A 14,728-nucleotide genomic window follows, 5' to 3' on the forward strand; every position below is an offset into this window, starting at 1 on the left:
AGGCACAATATTTAACAAGATAATTAATAGGCACAACATTTAAGTAGATCATTAACAAGCATAACATTTAAGCAGATCATTAATAGGCATAACATTTAAGCAGATCATTAATAGGCACAACATTTAAGTAGATCATCAACAAGCATAACATTTAAGCAGATCATTAAATGGCACAACATTTAAGTAGATCATCAACAAGCATAACATTTAAGCAGATCATTAATAGGCATAACATTTAAGCAGATCATTAATAGGCACAACATTTAAGCAGATCATTAATAGGCACAACATTTAAGTAGATCATCAACAAGCATAACATTTAAACAGATCATTAATAGGCACAACATTTAAGTAGATCATTAATAGGCATAACATTAACGCAGATCATTAATAGGCACAACATTTAAGTAGATCATTAATAGGCATAACATTTAAGCAGATCATTAATAGGCACAACATTTAAGCAGATCATTAATAGGCATACCATTTAAGCAGATCATTAATAGGCACAACATTTAAGCAGATCATTAATAGGCATAACATTTAAGCACATCATTAATAGGCATAACATTTAAGTAGATCATTAATAAGCATAACATTTAAACAGATCATTAATAGGCATAACATTTAAGCAGATTACCATATATATTGCACTATGAAGTCAGATCCAACTGCTGACTGCAAAGACCCTGATATGCCACCACATAATGAGCAACCAGATCTGGGTTTAAGCAGTTTGTCAGAACAAACAATACAGACCATGATCTGTTGATGCCTCTTGCAAGGGTCTATGCTGTTTGCAGCTGGACATGTCTTTTAAGCAATTATATACACTATGGTTTTTACATAGTACAATTATGTAATGAAAGACACCCAGGAACAAAGCTGATTAGTTACCACCATAACATGCATGCTAATGTCAAGATCAGTCATGTAGCATGTCTAGTGTCAATTGTGGCTCAGTTGGAAGAGCGGCAGACTCCATGGACTGCATGTTTCATACCTGCCTCAGTTGGGAAAGGCACTTAGCTCTAATTCTCTTGGCATGATATCCCTAATACTGCATTAAAAGTACCATTAAAACTAACAAAGATTACTTTTCAAAATTCCCCAAGATTAGATAATTCTGTAAAATGTTATTTTACAAACACAAAAGTAAATCAAAACACAAGAATGCATATTTCATCAATTAGTAATTCAGTAATTTGTTATCCTTTAAGACTCTAATAAGAATGATTACTAAAATTGAATAATACTAAAATTCTGTCATTTACAGTATGTATTTTATGAAAATCATGGCGAAGCCAGTCAATGTATCCAGGACTGATGAATGAAGAAAATGAAGGAGGCTTGTCAGTACAGGTATCAGAAAGGGCGGGGGGGGGGGGGGGGGGGGGGGTAATCAGGAGGCAACTGATACTGTTCTGAAATATTGTCAAAACCTTCTAAAACAAAAATATCAGATTTGTAGGCAATCCTTTCTTTTATACTAAATGTTTTTTTTAATTATTATTTTCCTTTACAATGAGACAGAACTTGAAAATATAAGACCACTGAATAAGTTTTTATAATCTATGTTGGCATTCACTTAACAACAAGCAGCATGCGGGAAGATTTAATTGGCACAGGGGCAGGAAATGTGTATGTTAACTAATGTGACTTTATTGTATATTTAATAGTATAACATTTGGATTTGATTTGAAACTGAATGCATCAGACACAACAGTCTGACTAGTTAAGACAACTGTCTATCCCTGGATCAATGCCACAGTCAACTATTAAATTGAAGTAGGATGATCCTTCTTGACCAATCAAATCAGCTGTAATAAGTCTGTGCACATACCATATGTAATCGCTATAAGTAGAGTTCACGTTCACGTAGCACAGACCCAGATCTGCTGGCACATCATGTACTGGCAGATCTAAGTCTGTGCAGTTTGTAAGGATGAATCAGTAGAACAAACAAAATAGACCCTGGTCTGCAGGTATACTGTGCTATGGCAGATCAGGATCTTTGTTGTTTACAGTTTGACTTATCTTATAAGCGAGTAAATATGGAAGTCTTGCATTCAAATAAACTGACTTGTAAATTAAACTTTGAGAAAATCTTAATAAAGTATGTTTTTTTTTAATTATATGTGAGTCATCAAAGTTAGAAGTCCACCTTTTAATTACCATTCATCCCTACCATCCATCCCTACCCCACCATGAAATTTTGGTTTCAAATAAATATACCATATGCACTTGCTAATAGGCAAAATACAACTGCAAACAACTTAAACCTTGATCTGCATTTCATAATGTGCCTGCAGACCAGGGTCTGTGTTGTTTTTCTTAATACTGATTATTTCTGCCTGCAGATTAGGGTCTGTGTTGTTTGTTTTACTGATTACTCCTGCCTGCAGATCAGGGTCTGTTATTTGTTTTACTGATTACTCCTGTCTGCAGATCAGGGTCTGTGTTGTTTGTTTTACTGATCACTCCTGTCTGCAGATCAGGGTCTGTGTCGTTTGTTTTACTGATTACTCCTCTCTGCAGATCAGGGTCTGTGTTGTTTGTTTTAATAATTACTCCTGTCTGCAGATCAGGGTCTGTTATTTGTTTTACTGATTACTCCTCTCTGTAGATCAGGGTCTGTGTTGTTTGTTTTACTGACTACTCCTGTCTGCAGATCAGGGTCTGTGTTGTTTGTTTTACTGATTAATCCTGTCTGCAGATCAGGGTCTGTGTTGTTTGTTTTACTGATTACTCCTAACACAGTACAAAGACAGATCTGCAGGCACAGTATGTGAAGGCAGACCTGGGTATGTATAGTTGGTAGTTGGACAGGACCAATAAGTAGGTATATATGGTATTGTAACAGACAGGCCACTGACTACACTGCATTGTAACCTCCCTATTCAATAATGTGTGAATTGTTTTAATTTATTTTCCATGCAACATCATCATAAAGTACAAAAGGAAACCATTCAATGGGCGGAAAGACTAATATAAAGTGTGTGAATTCAACTAAGATTAATATGAAGTGTGTGAATTCAACTAAGATTAATATAGTTTCATGTGCTGTATTTACTAACAGCTAAATTCAGTTTATATCAGCCAACCAACCTGGAAACTATCCTGCAAACCCAACTTAGACAAAAAAATCATAATTTTTCCTCCTGTACATATTAATTATTGTAATGATGACTCCATGTATATAACCAAAAATTTATTTTGAACATGCAAATTTTCACACGCTGTTGGAAGAGGTAAAATTCTGACTTTAAGAATGAACTAATGTTAAATTTAGTCCATACAAGTTTTTTATTACAATGTCAATATTGTCAACATATCTGTAAAGTTATCTGTTTTTATCATTTTTCAATTTTTGTAATCAATCAAACATTTACACACAAAGCTTTAATGAGTAAATAATCACTGTAGAACGTTTAAAAAAGTGTCATGAAAATATTTAATTCATGGCTCAGATTAATTATCCCATCTTGCAAATAAATATTATTTATTTACTGATGCAAATGTACTGCAACTATCTTCATATCTTCCGCATGTCTCTGTCCATTAACTAAGACAATTACTAAAAGCATCTTGGCCATGTGGGCTTTTTAAATTTAACCCTAAATTTAACTCTTTTTTTTTAAACATAGTTTTTTCTGTAGGGATGCCTGATTTTAAAAGGTTTTTCATCTAAATTTTTTTAAAACATGGGTGTATACTATCTACATCCAGTACTTCTCCCTTGGTACAACAAGGGGGACTGCCTAATAAATTTGTCAGAAAAGTAGAGGATTTCTAACAGATGAAAATAACCAAGCCAATACATGCTGAATTGTTTTTTTAATGGGGCCCCTACTTATCATTATGCATCGATTTATCTAGTTATAAAAATGGTAATAACCTTTATTCACATTTATTTGTATCGGATACTGTGTATGTATGTATGTATGTGTATATATATATATATATATATATATATATATATATATATATATATATATATATATATATATATATATATATATATATATATGTTTCCTTAACAAACAATTCACTGTCAAAGTTAATTTTCTTTACCTCTGGCACCATATTATTTCACAACAAACAAGAATCTGTCAATCTACACTAAATAAGTTTAAACATTCACCAGGGGATGGGATCACATGACCATTTTTTTTTAAACTTTTAAAGGCTGTACAAAAAGACATAAATACTTTTAAAAAAATTTAAAACCCCAACAAAACAGACAAGTCCTTCAATGTTATTTCAATGGATATGTCCTACCACAACTATATCAACCTTTATTTGCCAAGAACATTTTTGCCAAGAAGTGAAACAAAGAAAAGTTGTAACTAATGAGGAATGTTTCAGTCTTGCAAGAAGCAGAAGTTAAAAAAGCAAGGTCTTAAGCCTAGCCAGAATTTATTTATGTGTTTCATATGATTCTCCCATTGAAATTTTTGCACCATACACCACCACTAAATCATCACAGATTACTTTTCAATGCACAACTTTTATTCAACTTCAATTATGTACAGCCAGACTAATGTCTTCCACCTATATTAATAGAAGAGGTTACCATGGAAACAAAATTTTGAAGTTTAGTAGACCTATTATTAATACATGAAACCCCCATTCTTATGCCATCAAATGTGATCATAATATGAAGTTTATAGGTAGACAGAATTCTAAACAGAAGTAGCTACTTCATGATAATTTATGGTCCTAAGTGGCAACGGCTGGCTGAAACCAATAACTAAACATACCAATTCAGTAAAGTTTTATCCCCCAGTGTTTATCATGATGACATCACAAACATCACACAATTATGACCTTTAAGTCAGCTATAAAGTTAGAAAGTTGAATATGACCTTCTTAAAGATACGACATTAACTGTGGCATAAAAGTAATTCTGTGGTAGTGGTGTGAGCATACAAAAAGTTTCCATATCTCAAACAGGGTTTGATGCATTAAGCAGGAACATAAATATTGATCTGTGACCATGACCTTGAGACAGGTTGCAGAATAAAGCATACAACATAATTACAGCAATTACAGGTACAGTATGTGTCCAAACTTTATTTTTGAATTTAACCTTGAAAATATGATCATCCACATGATACCAAGCACATGGCAATACATTAGTTTCGACCTTCTATATCACACGGATGTAAACTATGCAAGCAGAAACCAAAAAAAGGAAAAGTTAACTTCTGAACTTGACCTTCACCACAAGCGTGAGAAAACAATCTCTGGATGTGATATGTGATAAGTTTAATGTCTCCACATGTAATGCCAGTATATTTATTGACTGAAACAGTAGCCTCAAGCTTAACCTTCAACTAAAAATTTGTCCAGATGCCTCTGAGAATATGATGCAATGAAAAAGCCAAGGTGAAAGTCACATAGGGGCAATAACTCTACTATAAACGTCTTCAGAGAAATCCGACTAGACCTAGGTTTTCTAAATATAAAGCCTCTGGTTTAAATTTATGAAGTTTTTGACTCAAACAAGATCCAGATGATTATAATGTAATCTCATACCAATCTGATTTCAATCCATGCATTTCTTCCAAAAATATACAGTGGAAATGAGATCAAATGGCAAAATTCTAAGCAAAGAGGGGCCATAACTCCATTAAATGAAATGTTGTCAGAGCCGAACCTGAGCAGTCTCATTAATCTAAAGCCTCATACCCATTTGACTTCAATTCATAAACAATTTTTTCAAAAGGTTTAAAAGCGGTCACAATAAAAACTACAAATTCAACTTGACCTAGGTCAGGGGTCTCAAACACACGGCCAGCCAAGCCATATCCTGTGGCCCACAAAATTATTGGCGTCACATGGTGTCATAAGAGATAACAAAGGGCGGTGCAGCCCTTGGCCATAAAAAATGCCCTCATTTGGCCCTCAGGGTGTTTTGAGTTTGAGACCCATGACCTAGATATTCTTAATCTAAAGAATTTTACCAAAATTTTATTTACCCTATATACTCAATTATAAGATGAGTCCAAATGCAACTTGCACAGACCCAGATCTGCTGGTATGTAATGCACAGGCTGATTTGGGTCTGTACAGTTTGTTCGGAGTAATCAGTAGAACAAAGTGTATAGACCCTGATCTGCAAGCACATTATGTGATGTTAGATCTGGATCCTTGGTGTCTGCATTTGGACTCGACTTAAAAGTAATTGTATATGGTAAATCCATAAAGTCCTTAAAAAAATCACTGTGTGGACATGCAATTTGTGATGGGATGGATGGGCATGTGCAATACTAAATGCCCACCACCACAAACATGTTGGAAGCAAATTACTCTGATCGTGATAACTGAGATACATCATTCAATGTGTCACTGCTCCAGTGGCCTAGAGGTTAGAACATGTGGTCGTGGGTTTGAACCCCAGCCAAGTCATATCAAAGACTTATCAAAATGGTACTAACAGCTGCCTCACTAGATGCTCAGCATTAAGAGGTTAGTGTTACTGGTTGGCCTCGTGTAAGGATAATGTGACTGGGTGGGACATTATGCTACATGTCTGTGGCATGATGATCCAGTGCTAGACATGACTATAAAAGGACACAAGCAGACAGCGTAGAGATAAGACTAAAAAATTGTTAAAGCTATGTTAAAAATCACACACATACACACACACCCCACACTCAATCAAAGTTTGTCCCCTGTACCTCAAAACTATGTCTTAGGGAAGAAAGAGCTTCAGCCATACATCCATGACCTGATTTCCATGACTCTTGTATCACCTACTTTTAAATTACTTATTCAAAATTTCAAATATTAACTTTTTGTGTACATAGGGTTGGTTGTTCTAATGGTGTTTGGTGACTTAACAGGCTGGGTCTATAAATATCAGAGTCAATACTGGGCATCTTTATGGACTCCTACACCTACAACAGGGCATCAGGAAATGATAGCTAAGGGAAACACTGCATGCCCTGTAGGAGATGACAATTAATGTGCTGAATTCCCATTAAATTGGTGTGTAATGAAGCTGTCACTCTGGCATGTGCCATTCAGTGGGATAACTGGTTGGAACATCAGCTGACCTCTGCTTCATTTGAGAATCAATTGTGTCCTTTAACACTGCTGTCTATCTCAAAATTAAATGAAATTTTATCTTAAATTGATGCACCGATAATGAGATACTGATACAAGGCTCTGACAGGTTAATACATTAAGGCTAAAATACAGACTGATCCCTAGGGTTAGGGTGCCCATAATTCTGAGATGATTTCTGCCATAAGAAACAATTTGAATTCCACATAGTCTACCTCCATTCCATCCCTCATTCCAACTAACCCTTCAAGTATTACTTAAAGAGATTCTTACGAACTGCAAGAAGTGAACAGTAGCAAAATTGGGTGACCTGATAAAAGCTTGCCCAACTGAGCAGGGCAAACAAAATGAAACTGTTAAATAACCTACAAATGGCGCTTGTAATTTTTACCTCTGTGAAACGTCACACGCAGTGATATCAGTTTCTAAAAATAGCCATTCAGACAAGGCGAATCGGTGTAATGGTGTTCAGTGTTCTTTTCCGTGTTATTGTTCGTATTATTGTTCTTACTGAAAACCAGGTGTTAAATTTTGTTAATCTGAATATGGATGTGCATTCCAATATTTAGTTACAGTGGTGCTTAAGCCTGCAGGCTGTATAAAACATATAATCAGTTCTGATGAATCTTTCTAGAACAGCATAATACACAAATTGCTTGCATTTAATCACCAATAGATAAAACCTGAAAATTTGAAATGAAAATTCTAAGGGAACTGCCAGCCCCCCCACCTTAAATAATGTTTTTAAAAAGCCCTTAATGGTCTCAAGTAAGCAGCCCTAGATGTTTTAAAGTATAGTAGCCCATAATGTTTTAAAGTAGACATATATGTTTTAATGCAAGCAGCCCTAGATGTTTTAATGTATAGTAGCCCTAGATGTTTCAAAGTATAGTAGCCCTAGATGCTTTCAAGTAGACATATATGTTTAATGCAAGCAGCCCTAGATGTTTTAAAGTATAGTAGCCCATAATGGTTTAAAGTAGACATAGATGTTTTAATGCAAGCAGCCCTAGATGTTTTAAAGTATAGTAGCCCATAATGTTTTAAAGTATAGTAGCCCATAATATTTTAAAGTAGACATATATGTTTAATGCAAGCAGCCCTAGATGTTTTAAAGTATAGTAGCCCATAATGTTTTAAAGTAGACATATGTTTAATGCAAGCAGCCCTAGATGTTTTAAAGTATAGTAGTCCATAATGGTTTAAAGTAGACATAGATGTTTTAATGCAAGCATTCTTAGATGTTTTAAAGTATAGTAGCCCATAATGTTTTAAAGTATAGCAGCCCTAGATGTTTTAAAGTATAGTAGCCCATAATGTTTTAAAGCAAACATAGATGTTTTAATGCAAGCATCTCTAGATGTTTTAAAGTATAGTAGCCCATAATGTTTTAAAGTATAGTAGCCCATGATGTTTTAAAGTAGACATATGTTTAATGCAAGCAGCCCTAGATGTTTTAAAGTATAGCAGCCCATAATGGTTTAAAGTAGACATAGATGTTTTAATGCAAGCATCCTTAGATGTTTTAAAGTATAGTAGCCCATAATGATTTAAAGTATAGTAGCCCATAATGTTTTAAAGTAGACATAGATGTTTTAATGCAAGCATCCCTAGATGTTTTAATGTATAGTAGCCCTAGATGTTTTAAAGTATAGTAGCCCATAATGTTTTAAAGTAGACACAGCCCTAGATGCTTTAAAGTATAGTAGCCCATAATGTTTTAAAGTATAGTAGCCCATAATGTTTTAAAGTAAGGTAGCCCATAATGGTTTAAAGTAGACATATATGTTTTAATGCAAGCAGCCATAGATGTTTTAAAGTATAGTAGCCCATAATGTTTTAAAGTAGATGTAGATGTTTTAATGCAAGCAGCCCTAGATGTTTTAAAGTATAGTAGCCCATAATGTTTTAAAGTATAGTGGCCCATAATGGTTTAAAGTATAGTAGCCCATAATGTTTCAAAGTAGACGTAGATGTTTTAATGCAAGCAGCCCTAGATGTTTTAAAGTATAGTAGCCCTAGATGTTTTAAAGTATAGTAGCCCATAATGTTTCAAAGTAGACATAGATGTTTTAATGCAAGCAGCCCTAGATGTTTTAAATTATAGTAGCCCATAATGTTTTAATGTAAGCAGCGCTAGATGCTTTCAAGTAGACATAGATGTTTTAATGTAAACAGCCCTAGATGTTTTAAAGTATAGCAGCCCATAATGGTTTAAAGTATAGTAGCCCATAATGGTTTAAAGTATAGTAGCCCATAATGGTTTAAAGTAGACATAGATGTTTTAATGCAAGCATCCCTAGATGTTTTAAAGTATAGTAGCCCATGTTTTAAAGTATAGTAGCCCATAATGGTTTAAAGTATAGTAGCCCATAATGTTTCAAAGTAGACGTAGATGTTTTAATGCAAGCAGCCCTAGATGTTTTAAAGTATAGTAGCCCATAATGTTTTAAAGTAGACATAGATGTTTTAATGCAAGCAGCCCTAGATGTTTTAATGTATAGTAGCCAATAATGTTTTAAAGTATAGTAGCCCATAATGTTTCAATGTAAGCAGCCCCAGATGTTTTCAAGTAGACAAAGATGTTTTAATGTAAGTGGCCCTAGATGTTTTAAAGTATAGTAGCTCATAATGTTTTAATGTAAGCAGCCCTAGATGCTTAAAAGTATAGTAGCCCATAATGTATGCATAATTAAAACATGCAAGCATCCCTAGATGTTTTAAAGTATAGTAGCCCATAATGTTTTAAAGTATAGTAGCCCTAGATGTTTTAAAGTATAGTAGCCCATAATGTTTTAAAGTAGACATAGATGTTTTAATGTAAGCAGCCCTCAGTGTTTGAAAGTAATGTAGCCCTTGATGCAATAGTGTAAAGTAGCCATCAATGTTTGAAGTAACTTTCAATATGTTATATTAAAACTGCTTTTGATGTTTTGAAGTAGCCCTCTATGTTTGAAAGTAAGGTAACCCGTTCAGTTTTCAAGCAGAACTTGATGATTTTAAAGCAAAGTGACCCTACATGGTTTTAAATGGCCCAGTTTTTTTTTAAAGATGAATAGCTCTTGCTATGAATTGAATTATTAGGCTATCCAAAAAAATTTAATTAAGTATGTAATTATTCCTTCTGCAAAATCTATATAGCTTAGCTTAAACTTTATTTATTTTACATTAACAACATAATAAGCACTTGCTATTTATAGATTATATTGTGCTCTTGACAGCCCAGATGTCAGCATGATGTGGTCTTCTCAGAGAAGCAAACTGAGGAACATAGAAGAAACCACCAATCTTGATTTGGAAAACACCTACCTTTGCAGATAAAAACAAGTCCTGGATCAAACCTAGGACTACAGTAGTGCAAAGCAAATACATTACCAATGCAACATATATATCCCATCCATATAAAGACTCTGGACAAATCTATATGATGTTATAGAAGAAAAAAATATCATAGACTTGTATTTATTTTATTGGTTTGTTTAGTAGTAATTTTCACACAAGCAGTGAATCAGTGACAATGAAACAATACAAATCCATAGTGGATAGGTTAAGAAAAAATAGACTAATATAAAGATTATAGTTTAATTACTTGTTTAAGTTAGGCAGTTTAAGGTAATTCTGATAATTATTTTAACATTAACACATCAAGGGAAAGTCATTTTAACAATCAAAAGTGCAATATCTAAAAAAAAGTTGGGTTTTTTAAAACCATTATTTTTAATAATGGTAAACGAAAACAAACAAAAGAAACTACAACACTTTTGCAAATCTCCCCACTTTTTGGTGTGCAAATTTAAATCCCCTTCCAAACCCTCCCCCTGACTCTGCCCCAAAAAGCCAAGAGTGACCACTTTCTCTTGCAGATGATTTGCCCAAAGACTGTTTCAAAGATTTCCACTCAGTGCTTTAGGAGATGCAGTAAAGGGTGACATAGGGTATCATAAGAACACTTACTTATGCATTGGAATAATATGAAAACTAACTATAGATGTCTTATTCATTAATTCACGCATACTTGATAATTTCAGAAAACTTTATAATGGTTCTAACATTGACCAAATTTTTTTTTATGTATAACATGAATTATATGGAAGTTAATGGGATTTTTCATTCCATTCAAAAATGCTGTCCAGCCTCCAGATGTACTAAGATATTAACATGCATGCAAGACAAAAATGAATCAAATATGAAAGCATGGTTCCAATCTGGATATATTTAAAAAACAAGATGAATAGACCTAAGAATAATGTGTGTGTCTTACATGATTTATTAAAATTAAAGTTTGACCAACTGTTTTACCACTATTTTACATTAAGATTCAACATTTTAGAATAAATCCACTTTCATGTCATTCAGCATACGTGCATGGAATAGATAATGGGATTGTGTCGTGGAGAATTGGATTGGTAGTACAATAAATACCTATTTATGCTATGCAAGTTTTGGAGAAGAATGTTTGGTCAGAATCTTTGCTAAGAGAATTAACAATTATATATGCAATAAAAATGGGAATAATATTGCTTTAAAACATACATCTGAAGTTTCAAATACATTTATTTCCTACATGAAACACAAACAAGAAAGGATCATTACAAGAATTCAGATATCTTACAGGTACACTTTGTTGTAACACTGTTTCTTTGAGTTAGATTTTGGCAATTATATACAAGTTTATTTGTTTATTACATTTTGCCTGACATCTGTGTTTATATATAGATAAAGTGCCAAACCCACAAATGTGTGCATGTCTGTGTGTGTGATTTGGATTTTTAACGTAGCTTTAACAATTTTTCAGTCATATTGCTACAATGTCTGCAGTGTAGCAGTTTATAGTGATGTCTAGCACTGGAGCATCATGCTGCAGACGTGTAGCATGATGTCCCACCCAGTCACATTATCCTGACACCAGGCTGACCAGTCCTAACACTAACCTCTTAATGCTGAGCGCCAAGCGAGGCAGCTGTTAGTACCATTTTTGTAACTCTTTGGTATGACTTGGCCAGGGATCGAACCCACAACCTCCTGCATCCGAGGCGGATACTCTAACCACTAGGCCACCGGAGCGGTCGAAACCCACAAATGTGTGCAACTGATACATTCAATTCAATTTTGATGACCTTGAGCTAGAATATTCAATATGACTATGATCATAAAATATTTTTCATCATTGATGTATTGACATCCATTGGCTTTTTCTTGTTTTTACATGTATCTAGTTCCATAAAGACATTTTTAACAAGAAGTGATATGCATGCCAGTGATTTGAGCATTGAACACTAGTTGCATTTCTTTGAAAATTCTCTGAGCTTTGTGAGTACTATTGTGATATATTGTCACACTATAAGCTGCAGTTCTAGAACATCTTAGACAACCCTATGACTCCTCCATATTTGACCAGAATATATTTGAAGTTACAAGCAAACAGAAGGTTAAACTGTACGTCAAGTAACTATTCATCCTAGAGTCAAAATATCAATGCCTGACTAAATTAAAAATGAACATATCTTAAAGTTCCAAAATGAGTCAAACCAAAAAATATGTAAAATCAGTATTTAAGTGACCAGGTCAACCTAGCATCTACGTTACAATAAAGCATGTTCTTTTCATCTTAATACTGCTCATTCAATAGCTACATAAATCCAATAATTTGTGTGTCAAAACAAATTAAGATCTATTCTCTGAGCCTGCATTTCATGTAGTACTAATATTAATATTTGACATATCCAAATTTCATGTAAAGGGTATCAGGTCATAACTAGGCAAAATATTATTTTTCTAAACAGGACACACAGAAATGGCAAAATTGTATTGCATAGATAGGTATCAACTGCATTATCAACCTAATCCACCCACCCCACCCCATTATGGGTTCCATTAATGCATTTTAAAAACTCAAATATGCTGAATGACAGGAAGTCGGAATATTCAAAAATGTTGAAACTTAATGTAAAATAATGGTAAAACACAATGAATCAAACTTTCTATCAAACAAAGCACCTCTGACACAATTAAAGCACAATCATTCAATTGCACAATCTCTCACTGTATCTCCCCCATCCCAAAGTCATACAAATGGCTGAAAATGACTACTTGCACAGTACTAGTACTGTAAACAAACACACAGTACTTATTCAATTTACACTGTCTTCAATTTCCTTGTATTAAATTCTTCTAAGAACAAAGACAAAATACTCATGAAACATAAAATTACCAGATTTCTGACAGAGAGCGTACTGTTATGAGGGTGGTCTTTATCTGTTTAATAGATTGAAGAGTTAATGATCTGCCACTGATATCAGTGGCTTTCAAGACATTTCTATGGCCATTATTTGGGAAACAAATCTGTGATATCTGACATATATCCAAAAGAAAAGTCTTTGTTGTTTCTCTTTTAGCATCAATCTGTTTCACATGTTGAAGATGTGAGGGGGTCCACATTGTATTTTTATGTATCCAGTGCCTGTCCAACATATTTCAAGCCAATTGCAAATGAGGTGAGAAGCCAAAATCAACACAGTTCAATGCTTTTCATGGAGTTTCTTGACAATCTATGGGTTTAACAGGTTCATGGGGCATGATGCCGAATTATATGGAGGATGAAAATGGTTAATGTTATAACCTTGTTTATTTTCTCATTTGGGAGCTATGGGGTAATGCACCTGATCTATTGAGTACAAATTAATTGATCCAATGCCTCATATGCTAGCTGCAAGGAGAAAATGAAGAAGTCTTGAAGAGAAATAAGAAATTATTACCTTTTACCCCACAACTTACAAAATATGTGTTATGGAATCAATGCTATGTTCCTGAATGATTTTTATTGTATACATGTTTTTAACGTGACACTCTAATAAGGAGAAGAAATGTTCCTTTATACAGCTGACATAACTGATAATGATTAGGAAGAATTACAATGTTTCAATTATTTTTGCCTTCTCTTGCAAATTTCAGACATTTAAGTATACCCCAAAGTGATTCATGCTATGGACTCCAAGTTGTGTGCTTTGTCAAAGCAGTAGGAAGCAAAAAGAACTTGTTAAAACTTGCTGCTAATGTTATGAGTGATAACAAATCTGGCAATGCTATCAGCTAGGAGATACATTTGTTTTTAAAAATTGTGTGCAGCCTTGTTAGTATCTCACAACATTGTGTACAACGGGGGGGGGGGGGGGGGGGGAACTTAGGAAAGAAACACATTTTTAGCCTACTACATATACATGACTTCCAGAAATAAAATTACATGTATTTCAGAAGTTGTAGAACAGCTGTCAAGCATTTATCATCAAAACTTCAGTACTCTCTGAATATATTCTGAACCAAGTCCAGGGACAGGGGGTAACTAGGACACCCCAGCAGATGTGAGGGTTCACTTCCACATCCAAAGAGTCATCATCTTCCCCAAGTCAAAAATAGCTGCTTGTATTGCATTCATTCCTTAAGCAAACTTGGCCTTTTCATACAAATACATCTGTGAAACAGAATACTTAATAGTTACATAATGTATTATATGCTACATGTCATACAATTACCTTTGATGTTGAAAAGATTAAAACAACGGTTTAAGACTTTCACAATAACTTGACAAGCAACTGCTGTGATGATGTTCTAATATTCAGATACAGAACATGAAACAATTATTGAACAACCTCATTTC

General features: G+C 34.1%; 1 protein-coding gene across 1 annotated transcript in view; it reads right to left on the bottom strand.

Annotated features, from left to right (window-relative positions):
• LOC149800571 (U3 small nucleolar RNA-associated protein 15 homolog) overlaps nt 1-14,728 on the bottom strand; it is a 141,327-nt gene that overhangs the window by 44,235 nt on the left and 82,364 nt on the right. The gene's annotated exons all lie outside the window — the stretch shown is intronic.

This window comes from Sinohyriopsis cumingii, chromosome 4 (assembly GCF_028554795.1).
Source record: "Sinohyriopsis cumingii isolate HCF-2022 chromosome 4, ASM2855479v2, whole genome shotgun sequence".
NCBI lineage: Eukaryota > Metazoa > Mollusca > Bivalvia > Unionida > Unionidae > Sinohyriopsis > Sinohyriopsis cumingii.